The sequence below is a fragment of the Myotis daubentonii genome, chromosome 2, assembly GCF_963259705.1.
Source record: "Myotis daubentonii chromosome 2, mMyoDau2.1, whole genome shotgun sequence".
Lineage (NCBI taxonomy): Eukaryota > Metazoa > Chordata > Mammalia > Chiroptera > Vespertilionidae > Myotis > Myotis daubentonii.
Window position 1 is genome coordinate 94438843 of NC_081841.1, and position 9407 is coordinate 94448249.

The following is a 9407-nucleotide window of genomic DNA, read 5'->3' on the forward strand; positions in this document are numbered from 1 at the left end:
CCTCCCTCCTTCCATCCCTCCCTCCCTCTCTCTCTTTACACACACACACACACACACACACACACACACACACACACACACGTACATGGCCACACCTTGTTCCAACCTTGCTCTGAGCATCCCCTGAGATCACTTTCCTCACCTGTCCACTGTTCTCACATGCCCTTTCACCCAGGCCTTCTCCCAGACTCTGAAACTGACAGGGGGGGAGGGGTGTGAGCACAGGTATATACACAGCCAGGGCCCTGCCTGCCAGGGTTCTAGAAGGCTATCCTATGCAATTGGATGTTGTTCAGGTTTTACAATAATATATTCAGTTTAATTTTTATTTTTAACCTGAGAAAGAGAAATTTTTCAAGTTTGCTCAAAGGTGCTGTGGGGATCAGCAGCAGCCCTAAGGTGCTAAGGCCAAGGCCCAGAACTCACCAAGATCCTGAACCAGAGGCCATGAGGCCCCTCAGTCTTCTGCAGTGACAACACGCCTCTCTAATTAATGGAGGGTTTCCAGGGGATCCACCGAGCTGCTTGACTCTTCAGACCCCTGGACTGTTCTCCATCCCCATCCTTTCCTCTTCCCATCACAAGGTCAGATATTTTAACAAATGCTGACCGTTGAACATAGAATTGGTCACGAGTCTCTCAGAAAGTAAGCGAGTATTCAAAGTACAATTAATTTCCAGCCACTGTAAGGGGCGAGGGTGTTGGAAGACAGGGGGAGGAAAGGGTGTGGTAAATTCAAAAGCACAGATAATAATAAACAATGGATAATCAAAAAGTACTAGTAATCTGCATAGACTGAAGCACACACACTGGGACACTGAAAGCCAGTGGACATGCTCCTCCTGGCTCCACCCACCCCTCCTGTGCCCCAGTCCAGTTCAGCTAAGTTTTTGGTTGTGTTTATGGTTTGAGAGGAGGGATAGGGTTTGGAAGCTGGACTTCACCCAGGCAGACACTCTTGTTTCATTATGCTGTGGCTATCATTGAAGTTGAAATTCTTAACTTGCTGTGCTGGACCCCAGCAATGGAGCCTTCTACCTCCTAAATGCATCAGGCTGGGGCAGGAGGCAGTTAAAATGAAAGTAGCAGCAGAGCCATGAGCATTGGGTGGAAGTCAGGCAGCAAGGCCCTGCCACTAACCAGACAGGTGACCATCTCTGTAAACAACCTTCACCCTCATCCAGCTTCTATCAAAAATCAGAGCCTTGGGTTTACTCGTTAACTTTACTCTTTCCTCTTCCATCCACTTCTAGGCCAGGGCCAGAGAGCACACTGTCAGAGGAAAAGGTATCTGGAAAGCCCCAGGATTAGAAGCCAAGACTTGTGCCTTTGTCCCACCTGAGAAACCACCTCCATCAGAGCTGAAGGAACCTTAGCAATCGATCACCCAGCCACCCCTTCTGTGGATAGAAGACGACTTGAAGAAAGCAAGTAACTTGCCAAAGGTCACCGAGCCTGTTAGAGGCAAAGGCAGGGGCCAGGATTAGAACCACCGGCCCGGGAGCTGGTCATCATTCCAGAGGTTCAACAGCATGACAGACGAACCATAGCCCTCTGAGGCCAAAGCCATAGGAGAGGATACACTTCCTGTCTGGAAAGTCCTCCACTCAGGTCTCCCTCATTGTGGCTTCAACACAGATGCACAGAAGGACGGTCATCTGGCTAAGATGACTGGTGATGTCAGACCATGCAGGCCTCCTGGGAAGCTCCCCACCAAGTCCTCCCCCTAGGACCAGGCCCCGCAGAGTCTGTGTCATGGGACAGGATATGCTGTGAGGAGCCAGGATGTGCTGAGCAGCAAGGCCTCTCATCACTTGGCCTCAGTCCTTCCCTCCCCACCACCTGATTTTCACCAGGCTGATTTCCGTCAGCCCAGGCCCATGTGCCTGTCTGCCCTGCACAGTCCACTCACAGGTGGTACCCCAAATCCAAGAGCAGTGAGAATGAAAGTGGACACCCATCCAGGTCCCAGGGAGGGGGGAAACTTAAAATGGGAGTTTCCATATTCCTGCTGCAGCAGCTCAAGGCAGGCCCTACCCAGGACCTTATGACAACAGCCAGCCAAGGTTTGCAGTAGGACAGGCAGCGTGGCAGCCAGCCTGCCTAGGTTTGAACCCTGCAAGTCTCTGACCAGCTCTCTCCGTAGCTGCTGCCTTTATACAATGGGGGGAAATGACAGCTACCTCCCTGGACTCTTGTGAAAATTAAGTGAGATTTAAATTAAGATTAATACACTTTAAATAAATTAGCTGTGGACATATGTAAAGAGTCTGAAACTGTGGCTCATGAGGATAGTGACAAATATAAATATTGGCAACCCAAGTACAATGTGCAAACATGGCAGGACAATAAGGTTGGTGGCCACTCCTGGAACACCAAATAATTTCTGCTGGAACTTAGAGAAGGGAATATTTTGGCAGGATAAGCTACCAGCCAGCACCATCCTTTCCGCAACCACCACCCCCACTGCCACACTGCTAGATTCTTAGAAGGTGGAAGATTTACAAATTACTCAGCAGGAGGAAGCCACAGAATACAACACACAGAAAGTAAAACATAAGAAGAACGGGGTCTGTAAACAGCAACCCTAGGGAACCTGAATCAGCACCATCCACACAGGCTGCCTAAGGTAGCTCCACAGGGTCTGGAAGAACAAGTGCTGGAAACAGAGCAAGACCCCAGGAGTCTGTAGGAGCAGAGAAGAGGATCTTGATGAGGGTCCTGGCAGAGGGTGCCACCTGGATGGCCAGGGGCATTCCTGTAGCAGCCAGTGCAGAGGAATAAGAGTTAGGTAGCATTGGCCAGATTCCCACAGATGCTTTTCTGAATGGCTGGTGGGAGGTCCTTCACCCTAGCTCCCAAGGCTGCTGGGAGGAGACAGGAAACAGGAAGTTACAGGCCTCTCCTGCTTCCCTAGGCTTCCTCCTTAAAATCAGGGTGGTTCTCCAAGGAAGAAATTAAGAATACTGCTAGCTGCCAATCAGAAACAGTAGGGAGGAGGATCTCTCTCCTGGCCCCCAAAGCCCAAGTTAAGGAGCTTATCACTTCCAAGTCAAGTGCTAGGGCAGAGAGACAGTCTAAAAAATATCAGTATCCTATGTTATGCTCCCTCCCCAACTCACAGTTAAAGGACAAAAGAGACTTTGACTTCAGTTTATAACACAAAGACTTTCTAAGGCCCCACCACAATGGACCCAGACCAACACTGACCTGTTTTCTTTGAATTTCCTACAAGCACCTTGGCTGCTGACAGATAAGATCCCAGGATATTCCTGCAGGAAAACAAAAATTAGGTCACACTTCTCTGTGTAGCCACTCTAGGGTGAATGTTGTCCAGCAGTGGCCGCTCTTTGGGGCAGCAGTCTCCCGTCAAGAACCCATTCATTCAATAGGTGGAGAAAGCCAGAAATGGCCCACTGGTTCCAGCTGCTGTGCCCATTCCACTGAGCTGGTGGTGGGTGCCTCAAGCATTATTAGCAGAACCCAAGCTCTGGAAAGACCACTGTGATCAGTGATGTCTGGTATGGGCAGTTATGTAAGAGTACCCATGTCATCTCTGAGGTAGGCCCCGGGCACCCAAAGATTTAATGTTTGTAATTTTGATCACTCACAAGCAACCCAGAGTTTCAAGAAATGTAAAAGTGTGTAACTTTACTGAGACACGAGTTTGATTCATATATCCTAGGTGGCTGATGTAAAGAACAGGCCACTTTGTTTTCATCTCCACCACATCCAAAGTACTATTGTGGAGCAATAAAAACTTGGTGGAAAATGGCCATCAAATGAGAGATGAAATTGTAGCAGAAGTTTAAAGGGTAGTTAATTTGGGGTGTAAAGATATACACAGGAAACACTTGGCTCTGTGGAAACATGACTCTGGAGAAATCCAGGCCCATGTAAAAATATTACTGTGGATGCAAATTTGGGATTCTAGAAGGTACAAGATTATTTTCGGTGGAGGGAATGGCAAAATGGTTTCATATTTTTATTGAAATATAATTGACATATAAATTATATTAGTTTCAGATATACAAATAATTATTTGATATTTGTGCATATTAAAAAATGACAACCACATAAGTCTAGTCAACATCCATCAACATACATACATAGTTACAATTTTCTTTTCTTGTGATGAAAACTTTTAAGATCTATTCACTTACCAACTTTCAAATATACAGTACAGTATTATTAACTACTAGATGCCTGGTGCACAAAATTCATTCATGGGTAGGGTCCCTAGGCCACGCTGACACCCGCCTTCGCCAGCCTGGCGCCCCTGCTCGCTGGCCCCGCCTAAGTGGGCTCCCCCATCACCCTGCCTCTGCCACTGCTGGTCTCCGCCTCCCCTCTCCCTCCTTCCCCGCTGCCACCTGCTCACCAGCTGGCCCCACCCCCCACCACCACCACCACTGCCACTGCCACAGGTCGCCTCCCTCTGTGGGGCAACCAGTGGGGCGATGGGGGAGTGCCCCCACTGGCACCTGCCTTGGCTGGCCTGGGGCTTGCAGGCTGGGGGGCAGCTCCTGTGTTAAGCATCTGCCCCTGGTGGTCAGTATGCATCATAATGATTGGTTGTTCCATTGGTAATTCTGCCATTTGGTTGATTTGCATATTAGGCTTTTATTATATAGGATAGGATAGTCACCATGCATACATTACATTCCCATGACAAGACTAATTTCTTGAAATGTCAGGGGTCCACACTGTGCCTACTCTGTGTCTCTCAGCAGTGGGTACTGGGCCAAGGAGAACATAGAGGTGATTAGAATCTAAGCCTGAAGGAGCTTACAATCTAATTAGAGCAGCGGTTCTCAACCTGTGGGTTGCGACCCCTTTGGGTGTCGAACAACCCTTTCACAGGGGTCGCCTAAGACCATCGGAAAACACATATATAATTACATCTTGTTTTTGTGATTAATCACTATGCTTTAATTATGTTCAATTTGTAACAATGAAATTGGGGGTCACCACAACATGAGGAACTGTATTAAAGGGTCGCGGCATTAGGAAGGTTGAGAACCACTGAATTAGAGAAACTATGATACTCACTAGAACAGCAAGTGGCACTGCATCTTCCCAATGATGCTCAGAATCCATTTCAATCCCCCTTCATCCTTTCCTTACCACCCTAGCCAACCAATTCACAAACTGTCTCAATCCTTCTTCCAAAATGTCTCAGGTTCAGTCCTTTCTCTCCATTCCTCACAGCTATCCTGCCACTCTCCCCACCATGATCTCCCCTCTTAACAGACCCCAGACTCACACACCGGAGGCCTAGCCCTGCTTCTGTAACCCCTATTCAAAACCCTGCCAAGTTCCCAGGGCCTCCCAAGGAGTACACATGGTGGGCATTCACCTTCTCTTGAATGAATGGACAGATGAAATTCCTTGGCTGGACATTTGAAGCTGCCTACAATATAGCCATTAGCTCCCTATCTAGTCTTTTATTTCCCTGCTCCCCTTCGTATAACCCACTCACTGGCCCACCTATGCTATTCACACACCCCAACACTTACTTAGTGCCTTTCCTCAGGTTGGTTCCTCCTCCCTTCTGTTGAAATGCAAGCCACCCTTCAAAGTTTATGTCAGATACCACCTGCTACATGAAGCATTCCTCCAGAATCAGGGTGACTTATCCTGCTGTTTGAACCCACATTCTCCTCTCACAGCCACTCACCTTATAGTCTGAATTGTCACTGTTGAACCCCTTTCTTAACCCTTTACTGCACTATAAGCCCCATGAAGACAAGGACCTTTACCTTTTTACCTTTTGCATCACCAGAACTTAGCACAGGCTCTTGTACTATGACACATACATACTAAGTATTCATCAAATTCACTGAAGAATCATCCCATGTAATATATAAAAGCCAGGAGAGATGAAGACAAAAAATGTCATAGGAGCTCCAAAGAAACTTTTAGGATAGGTGGCCAGGGAAGGTTCCATGAAAGAGCTCAGACATGAGTAGGGTCTTGAAAGAGGGAAAGGAGGACTGGGGAGGAGCATTCCAGGAAGATGGGACAGTATGAACTAAAAGACGAAGAAGGAATGAGCCAAGCATGCTTGGGAGATCCATCTGACTAGAACTGAGGGTTCCTGGAGGGAGACCAGTGGGAGATAAGGCTACACAGGCAGGCCTGGAATGGAGAAAAAGGATGTCAGTGCCAGGCTATGGCACTTGGATTAGATCCATTCCCTCAGTCACTGGGGACGACAACCACAGCAGGCCTGGGCCTTAATAGTAGAAAAAAAGAAGTCTTGTTCCAAGCATATTAGTCTAGTCTCCTCAGCTAGAGTATAAATAACAGCCACCATCTTCAGCACACCTGCTATGTAGAAGGCCCGAAGCTTCATGCTTCACATACATTACCTCATTGCTCCTCCCAAGGCCTGAAAGACTGCTATTGTTATCCTGACTTTGCAAGCAGGAAACTAAAGCTATGAGAGGTGAAGGCACTTGCCCAAGGCCTCACCAGCTCGCTCATTCACTTAACAACACTCCAGTGCTGGAGTTAAACTCAGGGATGAGGACCGGCACACTGGCCAGCTACCCCTGGCCCAGAGGCTTCCCACTTAAGCTGAGCTGCTTCTCCTTAACTCCTCAAAGGCAACATTTGTTAAGCACATAGTAGGAGCTGAATAAAGCACAGTAAGTAGGATGGAGGTTGCCAAGGGCTGGGGGAGGGAGAAATGAAAAGTTACTGTTTAATGGGTATACGGTTTCAGTTATGCAGATGAGAAAGTTCTGGAGATCTGATGCACAATGAATATACTTAATGCAATTGAACTGGACATTTTAAAATGTTTAAGATGATAAATTTTGTGTTTTTTACCACAATTAAAATTTTTTTTCACTTATTAATTGTCTGATTGGCTGCCAATATGATCTTATACTGCTAATTATCTGGTGCCAGCAGAGACTCTAGAAAGATTTTACCCCAATAACCCTCCAAAACAGAAATTTGGAAAGAGGAGGTAATGTGCCCATTGCTGCACACATAGGTGGCGTTGAGGCTAAGATCCTCCAGCTCAATAGAGAAAAATGGCAGATGGCAGCAAAGCACAATAGGAAAGCACAAGGCATGATGGGTCAGAGGCCACAGGTTCAAGTTCTATTTCTTCCACTTAATGAGTTCTGTGACCTCAAAGAAGTAATTTATTCTCTCTGGGCCTCATTTTCCCAACCTATAAGAAGGCAATTAAAAATAACATATACTTTAGCCAAAACCGGTTTGGCTCAATGGATAGAGCGTCGGCCTGCGGACTGAAGGGTCCCAGGTTCGATTCCGGTCAAGGGCATGTACCTGGGTTGCGGGCACATCCCCAGTGGGAGATGTGCAGGAGGCGGCTGATCGATGTTTCTCTCTCATCGATGTTTCTGGCTCTCTATCTCTCTCCCTTCCTCTCTGTAAAAAATCAATAAAATATATTTTTAAAAAAATAAATAAATAACATATATTTAAAAGGTTATATGTGAATCAAATAAAATTATATACACCTAATGTGCAGAGAAAGCACTTGGCCAACTATATATTATTTGATAAACACTAGTTATTGTTATTAATATTAAATATCAGTTCCTAGATTTTAAAAAGATTAATATCTGATTAATTCAAATAAAAAAATAATCCCACTTCATTGTAGCACACTCTCCGCTGTCCAGAGCCTTGTACATAGCAGGTCTTCCATGAATGAGTGCAGAACAGAATTACCCTTCAAGTTTTATCCACCCCTATCCGCTTCCATTCCTCACCCCCGACCCACCACCCAGCTGCAACAGCCATGCCAGAACCAGGCAGAGGGTAGGAAGCTGGTGTAAATGTCTGCCTCCCTGGCTGCATTCCTTAGCTAAATATAAATGATTTGTACAGTCCATTGTTTGAAATTATCCATAATACCTCTCCTCCCCTCCCCTCCATTACTTATGATGATAAGCTGACTGTACATCTTTATAGCAGAACTACATACAAAACATTCCCAATAACTATTTTTAGTAGAGAGAGGAAAGCGGGCTGGTACACAAGGATCAGAGCCTGAGTCCTCAGTTTTCCCCACTAGTCCAGGAAAGCTTCCTGGAGGAGGAAATGCCTGAGTCAGAGAGAGGACAGTTGCAGGTCAGAAGGGCACCCTCACATAATGAGTTTGGTTCTCTGAACCAAAGGGAGGTGAGTGGCTGCCTTCTTGTTCCCATTTTGGGGAAAGGTCCACACAGCCCAGGGGATCCCATACTACCCAATGCTTCAAATTTCCCTGGACACTGCAGGCCTCCAGGGAAGAGGTAGAGAAGAAACCAGTATCTTTTGCAAAGAAAGGCGAACCAAGACTCCAGTTTGGAGATACACAAGTACAAATACTGCCCTCATAACAAGCCAGTTTCTTCTTTGGACTTTTTTTATTTAACCACAAGAAAGTTTCTTAAAGTTCCAAAGCTGAGGCACAGATGGACTACATCGTGTACCTCGAGGTGTGCCAAAGCTCTGTCACTCTGAGTGCCGATCAGCCAGCAGTGACCCAAGGAAGGGGGGAGGGGTGGGGTGGGGGAGGGCCTCGGGCGGGATCCCAGTCCTGACCGAACCCCTAGCCCTCCCTGGGGGCGCTGTATGGACAGCCCCCAAGCCACTGGGGTCTCCTGGACCACACTGTCAGAAACCCATGACAGCTCCCAGGCTCTCCCTTTCTGCTGCACCCTTCAGACCGCCCATCCCTTCGCCAGGGACCCCACGGCTCACCCTCCCTCGCTCCACTCTCAAAAGGTCCTCCGAGCCTCTCCGTGCAACTCCCTCCTCGCCCCGATCCCGGGCCCCCACACACACCTTCCTCTTCCTGGGCAGAGAGCCTGCCCCATCCCTCCCTCATTCCGCCCCACAGCCGCCCTCCCGACACCCCCTTCTCGGGGCGCCCCTGAGGCGCTCCCTTCTCTGGAAACCTGGTGAAGGGCTCGCCTAGCTCACCCAAAGCCGGCCCGGATCCCGCAAGCTCGCCCGGCCCGCTCCCTCGCCCGCCACCCGCCCGCCCGGGGCCGCGCTCACCGAGCTCCCAGGAATGCGGGATCCCGGCTCCCTCGCGCTCCCTCGCCGCCACCGCCACAGCCACCGCCAGCGGAAACGGGGGGCGGGGCCTGCCCAGGAATGGCGAGGCTGCGGGGCGGGGCCGGCCGCGGGAGGGGGCGGGGCTATGCCGCGGAGGCGGGGCGAGGCGAGGCCGCGGGGCGGGGCCTGCCTGGGAATGGTAGGGTTGCGGGGGCGGGGGCGGGGCGGGACAAGGCCGTGGGGCGGGGCGAGGCGAGGCCGAGGGGCGGGGCCTGCCTGGGAATGGTAGGGTTGCGGGGCGGGGGCGGGGCGAGGCAAGGCCGTGGGGCGGGGCGAGGCCGCGGGGCGGATGGAGGAGCGGGGCCACGGGGGCC

General features: G+C 49.3%; 1 protein-coding gene across 4 annotated transcripts in view; it reads right to left on the reverse strand.

Moving 5' to 3' along the window:
- Window positions 1-9163, reverse strand: part of TSPAN9 (tetraspanin 9) — a 211966-nt gene extending 202803 nt beyond the window's left edge. For 2 of the 4 annotated variants that reach the window (XM_059683861.1, XM_059683862.1), the window contains exons 1-2: window positions 9034-9163; window positions 3211-3272 (exon numbers count right to left, since the gene is read on the reverse strand). The gene's annotated coding sequence lies outside the window, so the exon portion shown is untranslated. The remainder of the gene's footprint in view (window positions 1-3210; window positions 3273-9033) is intronic. The other 2 variants (XM_059683859.1, XM_059683860.1) reach the window with 2 other exon arrangements.
- Window positions 9164-9407: the final 244 nt, after the last annotated feature.